Genomic DNA, 11926 nt, shown 5'->3' on the forward strand with positions numbered 1-11926 from the left:
ACAGCAAAGACCCAACATAACAGGAACTTTAACAAGATGGGAGCTCATTTCTCTTTTACAAATCAATCAATTAATCAAGCACTAAATCCAGAGGTTCAAGAGGCCAGGCTCACCTTGTTGCTCCACTAGACTCCACTCTCATGGTCACTTCATTGTCCATTATGGCTGCCTAATTCCAGCGATCACAACCAAATTCCAACCAACGGGAAAAGGAAAAGATGAAGAAATAAAAGCAAAGGGTCCAAATGGTTGTCTTTTTAAGAAGGTTCCAGAAAGCTTCTACATGACGCTTCCCCTTATACCTCATCTACTGTTACCAAACGCAAGTTTGTGTGCCCGACAAACAGTGAGGCCAAACAATACCAAAACGTTGGAGTTTGGAGCAGAGAAACGTTTATTTCAGGGCCATGCAAGGAGATGGGTGGCTCATGCCTTAAAAATCCCGAACGCCCTGAAAGCTTTCAGCAAAGCCCTTTCATAGGAAAGGTGAGGGAGGGGCGTGGTTAGTTGTTACAAACTTCTTGGTGTCAGACCCTTTGTTCTTGAGGTCAGGGCACAGTCAGGTCACGATCTTCCTGTAAACCTCCACCAAAACAAAAGTTATTCTCTGTTCTGACAAGAGAGGGCAAGGTCCCGAGGCTCAGCTTTCGCCCTCTGAGGTCCAGGGCCTGGCTAAGAGGAGGGGGTCCCTGCACCAGCCAGTTATCCTGCCCGGGAGCATTAGTCCAGCACCCAGTCTCAGTCCTCCTGCCTGTGCCCAGGCCCAGATGAAGAGACAGATCTCAGCTGGTGGCGCCCTCAGGGGCAGGGCCCCAGATCCTGCCCAGCTGTTATCACTGAGGGAGCCAGGCGCCCAGGACCCAGCTGGCCCTCAGGCTTTTCATTTAAACGGAATAGAGTCATTTGTATAGGATCAATAGGAATACCTGTAGCAAATACCAGCTGGGTTATTTCCCAGCTCACTCCAATAGCCCTTCTCTGAGAATAGCCCGAACTGTTAGAGGAACCACTGACCAAAACTGCCCACCCTGGCCAGGCCTGATAGTAACCATTTGCATGAGTTATCTTACAACAGGAGGTCCCGGTGAGGAACATGGAACCAACAAGCTACCACCAAGTAGAAGAATTCGGGAAAGGTCAAAAGGAGGGAGGAGACGCCAGTTCATATGTCCTACCAACCCCCCAGAATCCTTCTCGCTGGAATCCATCCTGGCTGAGCGATGTGCGCACCACCAGGAAGGACCCTGAGTCAGAATGATTGGCCAGAGACGACCCGGAAACTAACCCCATCACCATTAAACCCGAGACTGCGAGCCACGTGGCAGAGCAGTTCTCCTGGGTTCCCTGACCCTGTGCTCTGTGCCTGGGCGCCTGTTCCCAATAAAGTCTCTTGCTTTGTCAGCACACGTGTCTCCTCAGACAATTCATTTCCGAGTGTTAGACAAGAGCCCACTCTCCGGCCCTGCAAGGGGTCCCCCTTCCTGCAACACAACCACAGAGGTGGACCTGAAGTAATGATGTGCAAATGTCCTGGCAACTTAACCCTGACCTCTGGCCACCTCCTAGGGGTAGACAACTGATCTAAGCTGGACCAGTTTTTGAAATTTGAACAGAGAGACTGAAGCTGGTTGAAGCTGTTACCTTAATGGCAGTGTCCGTATACTCCGGTTCCTGAGGACTCCACAGGCTGCGTCCCACGGAGACCGCTGCCGCCGCTATTAAGCTGCAGAGGAGGGGATGCGAGAGAGGTCCACTGCTGCCTCAAGGCCTGAGCCCAGCCAAAGGGCGGCCGTGGCGAGGGCTCTGGAGCTCTGCTGGACACAGCCCTCAGCCTTTCCCGGGGCCCCCAGCTCACCCGCCAGCCCTGAGGCCGGAGAGCCTGGAGGGCCCCGGGGAGGAGGCCGCCTTCTGCCTCTTACCGCACTCTACCCCGCGAGGACCACCACCAGCCAGGCCGAGCGTCGGCGGAGGGAGATCTCCAACCTCTGCTGGGCGGCTCTCGTGCCAGCGGTCTCGCGGTAATGCTCATGATCTCGCGGTAATGCTCATGGTCTCGCGGTAACCGTGGCAAGCTAATGGCTGAGTGCTCACTCTGTACCTATTAACAACGTCTGCTACTGGGCCTCGTCTCACTGCAAGGTGGGGAGAGAAAGAAGGAAGGAGATAGAAGCTCTCACAGTCCACATTTATCTAAAGTGAGAACTGTGGTGGTGCTTGAGGTGATTTTACATGGTACGTAATCACCTTGGCAGAAATTCATCCCTTTTCCATTTCCTTCCAATCGTGAGCATGACAAGGAGAAAGTCTCGGGTTGGTACCACGGGGTCTGTACGCCACTCTCACACTTGCTGTTGCCTCTTTTTAACAAAGAGAGAGGGGGGTCTCAGCCCAGAGTTCTGAGTAGCCCCAAATATCCCTAAATACTAAACCTGATGGGCGGAGCAGATGCTCACTTTTGTTTTACATGAGTTGCTGTCCTGTCAATCACAGTTGCCTTACTAGAGCTTTATAACATGATTTTGCTCGTCTTGTTTTAATTGTCATTTATTTTCTATTGTTTTGAGTAATAAGATTTTCCATTTACACTTGTTCAGTGATTTCCTTTTAAATAAACACCTTTACATTTTTAAAAGTGAGTTGATTTAAAGGGAAAAACATTAAGTGAAAATAGTACAGAGGGTACATGGATATGTTAAAAATGTGACTGAAGTGTGGAACACGCAATCTTAGTGGAAAATACAACTGCTGAGGCTGGAAGGGGATTGCATTCTAATCCCATTTCTGCCACTGATGTGCTGTGTGGCCTTTGACAAGTTCCTTCACCTCTCTGAGCCTCCATTTCCTTACATGTAAAATGAGGAAAACTGGACTCAACGGTTGCTAAGGTCCGTGCTCTGCCCCAAAATATAACTTCCAAGGCCCCCAGACATCATTCCTCTAGCGATACCAGCTTTGCCTCGGTGAGCATTTGAGAGTACATAAGGCAGCAAATGCTTAGCTTAGCGCTGGAGATTAAACTATATTCAGAACACTGCAAATAAATAAAGATTTTTAAGCCAGTGGAGAGCCATCTCCCAAACATGCAAAATTAGACTTAATTATTTTTAAAACAATACATCTCTTAATTTGCAAATGAGCAGAACGGCATGCTAAGCAGGGTCTTATTTTAGATGCTAACTACAGTAGCTTTTTCAATTAAAGATTTACATACTCTCTCTTCACACTTCCCCTCAACTGTTATTAATAACTCTGCCTTTTCCTCGGGTTTAAATTATCCCAAATATTAAACCCAGTGTGCAGAGCAGATGCTGACTTTTGTTTTACATAAGTCACTTGTCTTATTATAACCCAAAACAAAGACCCATTTCCCATTTTATCAAGAAATCCCGGGAACAGTTCTTAGAGCTTTCTGAGATGCTCTTCCCAGGTTATGATCCTCTAATTTGGCTTAAATAAAATTTTCCATTTCTTTCTTAAAAAAAAAAAAGAAAAAAAGAAAGAAATCCCGAGAGATGGTCTACTCTGGAGGTCTGGACTTGACTGAGGTGGGGGACACAGCTCCACTGTTCCTGAGACATGTTGACACCTGAGTTCCCAGGCATATCAAGAAATGCACGGGAAAACCACAGTGAGATAGTATTTTATACCCAAGCATTGGAGAAAACTGAAATGTCTGACTATAGCAAGTATTGGCAAGGATGTGGAATTCTTACAGACAGGAAGCCAGCCTAGGGAAGCAGTACGTGTGGCGGACAGAATGATAGCTTTGGAGTCGTTCATTCGACAAATATTTATTGAGCACCTACTGTGTGACAGACAGACACTGTTCTTGATGCTGGGGAGGCAGCAAAGAGCATGACAGACAAAACACCTTGCTTTCATGGAGCTGATGTTTTAGAGGGGAAGGGTGAACAACAGAAAAAAATAAGTAAGAGATAGAGTGTGTTAGATAATGAGAACTGCCAGGAAGAAAAATAAGGAAAGAGGGAGAAATCAGGGGTAGTGGGGAAAAAATTGCGATTTTTAAAAGGGTTGTCAGAGAAAGGTCAGTGAGGTGACTTTTGAGCACAGACTTGAAACAAGCCTAGGTGGCTATTTGAGGAAGAGTATTCTAGGCAGAGGGAACAGCCTGTGCAAAGGCCCTGAGGTAGAGGTGTGCCTGGTATGATTGAGGAAGAGCAAGAGGGCCTGTGTGATTGAAGTACAATGAACAAAGGGATAAAGAGCAGGAGATGAGGACAAAGAAGGAACATAGGGGGCTTGTCAGCCAGGGTGAGGCTTTGGGTTTTTACTGTGGTAAGATGGGAACCATAGAAGAGTTTTGAGCAGAGGAGGACTTAGTGTCCCTGGGGCTGCTGGGATGAGAAGAGACTGGAGGGTAGAAGGTGGTGGGGAGGACATAATCAGGGAGACCAGGGCAGAGGCTACTGAGATGTGATAGTGGCTGGACCAGGTGATAGCAGTGGGGTTGGGAGAAAGTGGGCAGGTATTTATTTTGAAAGTAGAGCCGACAGATTATGCTGAATCCAGATAGAGCTGAGTTCAAATCCCAGCTCATCCACGCTCTTAGGCATATCACTTATCCTCTCTGAGCCTCAGTTTCCGCATCTGTAAAATGGGGATAATCATTCCCATGGGGGGGCTGTGGTGAGAAGTCAGTGAGGGAGCTGGTGCACAGTAACTCAAAGCTATTATTTTCATCTACTCCAGCCAGTGTCCACCTCCTCGTGGCTACACTGACCTCCCCAGAAAGACTTAGAGACCCCTGGGGTGGGGGGATGGGGTCACAGAGCCATGTTCTGATATGGAAAAGGGAAATGGGTCTGACCAGAATGGACCCTAAGGAGCTGATGTCACCGGCAGCCTAGAAACGTGATGGGTCACAGGCATAGGAGGGAGGGGACTGACCAGCACATGACCCATCCGTCCTCAGCCAGAGGCCAGGAAATACTTTTTCTGGGCTCCACCTCTCTCTCTGCCTCTGCCAGTCTCCTCTCCTCCCTCCATTAACTGCAGCCTCTTATTCTCGATGGAGAAGTTTCTGGCTGCCTCTGATGGCCTTTCTGCACACTGAAGATGTGGGGAAAACAAAATAATTAAGCCCTGCCTTTCTTGGTATCTTTCAGCTGGGAACCCAAAGTGCTTTTCCAACATTAATGAGACTGTCGAGGCTCCCAGCAGCTGAGCATGGAGGGCAGGTCACAGACAGAGCATGGACTGGGCTGTCAGGGTCTCTCTTTCTGCTGCTTTAAGAGCCTTCCAGGAGGAACATGAGCTAATTCAGAGCAATGTCCATGCCATTCTAAGAGGATGGATGAATCTGCCCTTTGGCTCACTTCTTTAAAGAATGGTAAAATTCAGCATAATAAAAGGAAGCCAGAAAACCTTAAAATGTTTGTGGAAGAAATCTTATGTAATTCGCACAGATTACCAACAATCAGTTTATCTGGCTTCCCTGGTGGTTCAGTGGTTAAGAATCCGCCTGCCAATGCAGGGGACACGGGTTTGAGCCCTGGTCCAGGAAGATCCCCCATGCCGTGGAGCAACTAAGCCCGTGCGCCACAACTACTGAGCCTGCGCTCTAGAGACCACGAGCTACAACTACTGGAGCCCGCGTGCCTAGAGTCTGTGCTCTGCAACAAGAGAAGCCACCACAATGAGAAGCCCGCGCACCACAACAAAGAGAAGCCCCCACTCTCCGCAACTAGAGAAAGCCTGCGCGCAGCAACGAAGACCCAAAGCAGCCAAAAATAAATAAATAAATTTAAAAAGAAAAAAACCCAGCTTATCCACTTCTGCCACAATCAAGCTGTAAATCAGCATAATGTCATTAAGTCAATCAACAAACATTCTGTCATTTCACACGTCGCTCAGACATGCTTTTTTCTGATCTCTGTATTTAAAATAGCATCCTGCTGCCCCCCCCACCACTGTCTCCTTTATTCTGTTCCTTTATCCTATTTTATTTGTCTTCTTTCTCCTATTACTATATGAAAGTATAATTATCTATTTCCTTATTTAATATTTTCTCCTCCACCTGCAAATAAACCTCATGTCTGCCTTATTTGTTGCTCTGTCCCAGCACCTATCACAGTGACTGGCACATAGTAGGCTCTCAATAAATACTGAATGAGTGGGTGAATGAATGAATGAGGGAACAACCCTTCGAGGTAGGTGGGACTGGTATATCTTTGCCATGTAACAGATGAAGACACCGAGGCTTATCCAGATTAAAGCTAATAGCTCAAGAAGGGGAAGGGAAAGGGACCAACATGGGTGCCTACTATGTTCCAAGGAATGAGCTAGGTGTTCTCTCATCTGAACCCTTTCACAACCCACGAAGGAGGCAAAATTATCCCCATGTTACAGATGACCAGCAAAGTGCAGATACCACCTTGTGATATGCAGAAAAATAGACCCCCTAAAATGTCCACATCCTAATCCCTGGAACCTATGAATATGTTACTTCACATGACAAGGGAATTAAAGTTACAGACAGAATTAAGTTTGCAAGCCAGCTGACCTTAAAATAAAGAGATTCTCCTAGATTATCTGGGGGCACCCAATGTAATCACAAGGGTCCTTTACATGTGGAAGAAGAGGGCAGGAGAGTCAGTGTCAGTGATGTGACATGAGAGAGACTCAACCAGCCACCACTGGCTTTGAAGCCAGAGGAAGGAGCCATGAGCCAGGGAATGCAGCTGTCCTCCAAAAAGCTGGAAAAGGCAAGGAAATGGATTCTCCCCTAGAGCTCCAGAAAGGAACACAGCCTTGCTGACACTTTGATTGTAGCCCATTTTGGACTTTTGGCCTCCAACACTGTGAAATAATAAATCTGTGTTTTTTAAGCCACTAAGTTTCTGATCATTTGTTACAGCTACAAAAAGAAACAAATACGTACCTCCTGATCATTCAGGAGTAAATCCTTGCAGTAGATCCACAAATCATTACTGCCCTAAAGGGAACTTGCCCAGCTCTCAGACAGGCTCTTCTGTCCCTAGCTGAGTGGGCAGTGGGGACATGACCCCTCCCCAGCCATGGTTGATTGGACCAAGCAAGGGACAACTGAACCAAAATAGGTCAAATAGAGTCTCTCCCTCCTGGGGATTTGGACTGGAGACAAAAGCCTCAAATTAGTTTCTGTTTAGAGCAGCTTCAGGCCAAATCTGGTTTGTGAATGGGATTTATTGGGCCTGCACTGTGCTGTATTTATTTTTTTAAACATCTTTATTAGAGTATAATTGCTTTACAATGGTGTGTTAATTTCTGCTTTATAACAAAGTGAATCAGCTATACATTTACATATATCCCCATATCTCCTGCACCGTGCTTTAAAATCTTTCTTTTAATTAGTTGCCAATGCATTTAAATCTTTAAATGTCATATTTTCAAAATCTGGATTACCTGCTGCTGTCAAAACTCAGAGCACCTGGCAATACTAGCCCACACCCCTGAGGGTGATAATTGGCCAGAGCTGGGTTGCAGCTCCCATCTTCAAAAGAGGTCTGCACACTCCTCTTTGGCCCACATCCCACCGCCCCCCATTGTTTCCCAGCACTAACAGCAGGAAGCCATCAACATCCACCATCATGCCTAGGTTATTGTTTGTACTCACGTGTGTCACACTCCAGAGGCTGAGACTGTGGGTGGCACCAATGGGCTCCCGTGCCCTCTGGATTTCAGTTGGGTGTGGCCAGTGGCGGTGCCAACAGGAGATCAGAAGGCAGAAAGAACATGTGATTGTATTATTTATTTTACTGGCTCTCTCCCTGTGGGGTCACTAGGACTGACTGTAACCCTCCTCTGAAGGCCACAACTCCTGCCCATGTGGTCCTCTCCATCCCAGATTCCAGAACCACTCCCTCCCCAGTCTTTTGGATGCAGGAGTGGTTACAGCTCTACTGTACTAGCCCTGACGTTCTACGCTATCCATCCTGGCTTCCTACAGCCTGCCCGAACCTTTATAAGTAGTCCCTTTTTTAAACCCTTATCCTGATGAGGGTCTGCCAGCTGTTTCCTGATGGGACCCTGACTGGTCAAGAGTGAGGACACGAAAGGTGGACCAAGAAAGCCATTGCTTCCACTGACATCACCTGCCTGGGCCAAGGGAAAGCTGTTTGTTGGGGGTAGAAAACAGAGTTTGGATTCATGGACTGGGGATCTACCTGAGGCCCCTTGGGGTATGGGAAAGAGCCAAAGTTTAGGAGAGAAGGGAGAGTGGGCCATGAGCTCTTCCTGAGTCATCACATTCTGGCCTATGACTCTCAGGAATCCAAGATTCTAAATTCAAACCCATATATGTGCCAAGGTATAAAGATAGCTCATATTTTATTTAAGTTTATTTGCCTGATGTATAATTTTCAAATACACAAATAAATGATATATGGGCCTCCCTTTGCACTCTTGCCTTGGCGCCTGCAAATGTTAGGGGTACCGCCATCACCCCAAGCCAAGAAGTGAGCATGGAACCCACGCTGGGCTGACTGGATGTCCCATCTCCCACAGTCTACATCCTGAGCTTTCTGATTAATGCCTTTGACTTAACTGAGCCCGAGTTAGTTTCTGTTGTTTACAACCAAAGAACCTGGACAGATATACACCAGGTAGGCCCAACCCCAAATTCATTGTTCCTTCCATTAGAATAGGAGGTAAATACTCACCAGGTCTGCATCCACAGAAGACATAGAAGCTACAGAGAGGGAAGAAGGGGAGGGTAGGAGGGAACCCTCAGGTACATCTCACAAGAAGTATCCTGAGACTGAGATGGATCCTCCATCCCCAATTCCCCCACTCCCCACCAACTGACCCAGGGCAAATAGTGCGTTAAGATCCACTGAGTCTCATAAAAAGGTTACGCCTTCAGCCGCAGCCTCCACCCTCAAATGTATCAAACAAAACAAAGCAAAACCATTTTTTTTCATTTTTTGCTAGAAATTATTAAAGCCTCCGCACTTGCTTCTCTGTCTTTTGTAAATATTTCTATCACATCCCTTAAAAGTGATCTCACTGAATGGATGAATAATAATCTAGACAGCGGACAGGAGGAAATTTACATCATTTAAATGAGAGTCTCTATTATGCAAAATTATTATTCAAATCATGTAAACGTCATCCTCTCAACTGGATGAACCTGTTGGGGAGCAGGGGCAGGCCACTCTGTGGAGCAGCAGGAGGAAGGAAGCACGATCATCAGGACCCTGCTGCTAGAGGGAACTAAAGCCTGGGATGATCCATAGTGGGATGGGTCTTTGTACATTAGGTTTGCTTGTGCATTACTCTCTCCTAAAAATATGCAAAAATCTGAGTCATTACCCTGCAAATCACAGGAAATGCACGCCTCAGATGTTGGAATTCCCTCCCAGCAGGGTGTCTTGTAGAAATGAGACAACCTGAAAAAAAGTTAGCTTTCAGGATAAATGGGGAAAGGACAAAATGTTGGATACAACAGAGACCAAGCTCCATTATTATTACTGTGGACGCCAATACCCTTAATAAGAACCCCATTCCTTTGCCTGAGAGGCAAAGGGTCTCCTTTCTTTCTTTCTTTCCTCCTTTCTTCCTTCTTTTCTTCCTTCCTTCCTTTCTTTCCTTCTTTCTTTCTTTCTTTCTTTCTTTCTTTCTTTCTTTCTTTCTTTCTTTCTTTCTTTCTCTATTTCTTTCCCTCCCTCCCTCCATCCCTCTCTTCCTTCCTTCCTTCCTTTCTTGGTAATGTTCAAAGTTGGGTCTAGATGGCCAGGTCTTCATGCTCCACCTTGATCTGTGGGCTGGTCCGGGAAGGGAAAAGAGCAAGGTGGCTCTGCAGCTGAAGGATCCTTGAAGGGATTAACAGCTGAGGGCCATCGGCTGTCAGCACCCCCCAGCAGTGAGGGCAACAAGCCCTCCATTGAATGGGGATCTGGGTGGCACATGGAACTGAGGCTTGATGAGGTTATGGAACCTGCCCAACGTCTCATAGGTAAAACATAGACAAATAGCAGAGCCAAGATTTGAACCCAGATCTGTCTGATGCCAACATTTCCCCACCGCCATGCACTTTTTTTTTTTTTAACTGCTGGTCTATACTGCTTAGTAAAAAGCAAAAAGCAAAGGAGTTCATAATGACTTGGATAAAGGGAATAAAAGAGAAAAGATTAAAAGACCAGTCTGAGGTTTGACAGCCTGGGAGCCTGAGTAGATGATGGCATCCCTCACAAATGGGAAAGTTGGGGTGTGACACCAAAGGAGGGAGGCGAGGTGACAGGTTCTGATCTGACCAAGCTGCCTGTGGCAGAGGCAGCTAGAATGAAAATGTTCATTCAGGGATAGATGACAAAATCACCATTTTTTGAACTCTCCAGCATTTGTTTGGAGCATTGCATCATGGGAAATGCCGTTAACACTTGGAAAAGATGAAATGCAGCTGAGGAGATTAAATAACAACACTGCACTCTCTTCCAGGGACTGTGAGGACTTGGGCTTGTCCCCAGAGAGAGGTAGCAAATGAAGACAGTTTCACAGATGATGACAAAATGGAACAAGCACACCATGAGGAAGCAGGAGACCTGAGGTTCAGCTCCAGAATTGCGTTGACAAACATACTGTGCATCCCTGAGCAAGCTGCTTGCCCTCTCTGAGCCTGGATGTGAGTTACAGTGAGTACAGTGAGTGAGCTCTGCCTTACAGACATAATATAGAGCAAAATCATATAGGTTTGTTTCCTAACGATATCTTAGATAGTATTCTTTTGTCACAGTCACACATCATTTGCACATTAAAGCTTTAGGAAGAGCATTATTTCCACAAAGAAAAATGTTCATTCTTCATCTGCTTCTAAGACAAGGACCTCTCGATCTGCCTTTTGTTCTTCCCCTCTCGAAGGGGCATTAGGTAAAAGAAATATTTTAGTTTCCTCTTTACTGTAACAGCATATATGTGCTCATACATGGCAATTAATGACACTCCATCTGCAAGTTTGAGAGGCAATAGGAAGTGATCTAGGATGTGCCAGGAAGGCAGGAGAAGGAAGAGATCCGGGTGCTTCCTTCTGGCCCCTCCCTGCTCTGACAACCACCCTTACCTCCTGCTTCTATCAGCGACCCCTCCTCCACAGCGCCACCTGTCGCTGGGTCCTCCCAACTGCACTCCCTCCCTTTGCCCGAGAGGTGGTAACGCTCCTCTCTCTGCTAGCCCTTCAGTGCCTCAATATGCCCTTTAATTCCCTTGACCACACCCACATCATTGTACCTAGTATTTTTACCAAACTCTGTTCAATTACCCAGTTAAAGTGTGCCTTCTCTTTCCTGCTGAAACCCTAGCTGATATAGCAGGTGCTCAATAAATACAGGAGAAAAAAATAAATGAACAAGTAAGTGAATAAATGAGTGGATGAAAATGGTAACTGTGTGAGGTGACGAATGCATTAATTAACTTGATTTTGGTCATCATTTCATAATGTATATGTATATCAAGTCATCACGGTGTAGACCTTAAATATATGCAATTTCTATTTGTCAATTATACCTGAGTAAATCTGGAAAGGGAATGAGCCGATAAACGAGCAGATATACAGGGGAGAAGCAGAGGATTCGGGTTGAGGTTAGTTAGAGTAAGGTCAGTGTTAGGGTTTGTTTGCAAAACAGACGGAGACAGGACTTCCCTGGTGGTGCAGTGGTTAAAAATCCACCTGCAAATGCAGGGGACACGGGTTTGAGCCCTGGTCCGGGAAGATCTCGCATGCCGCAGAGCAACTAAGGCCCAGGCACCACAACTACTGAGCCCACGTGCTGCAACTACTGAAGTCAGCACGCCTAGAGCCAGTGCTCCACAATAAGAGAAGCCACCGCAATGAGAAGCCCGCGCACGAAGAGCAGCCCCCGTTTGCTGCAGCTAGAGAAAGCCCGCGCAGCAACGAAAGACCCAATGCAGCCAAATAAATAAATAAATAAAT

At 46.6% G+C, this 11926-nt stretch overlaps 1 protein-coding gene across 4 annotated transcripts in view; it reads right to left on the bottom strand.

Annotated features, from left to right (window-relative positions):
- The window catches only part of RPH3A (rabphilin 3A), a 272301-nt gene extending 270286 nt beyond the window's left edge, over positions 1 to 2015 (bottom strand). For all 4 annotated transcript variants that reach the window (XM_081253422.1, XM_081253423.1, XM_081253420.1 and 1 more), the window contains exon 1: positions 1642 to 2015. The gene's annotated coding sequence lies outside the window, so the exon portion shown is untranslated. The remainder of the gene's footprint in view (positions 1 to 1641) is intronic.
- Positions 2016 to 11926: the final 9911 nt, after the last annotated feature.

Source organism: Mesoplodon bidens (genome assembly GCF_964165515.1).
Source record: "Mesoplodon bidens genome assembly, chromosome: 13".
In the NCBI taxonomy this organism is placed as follows: Eukaryota; Metazoa; Chordata; class Mammalia; order Artiodactyla; family Ziphiidae; genus Mesoplodon; species Mesoplodon bidens.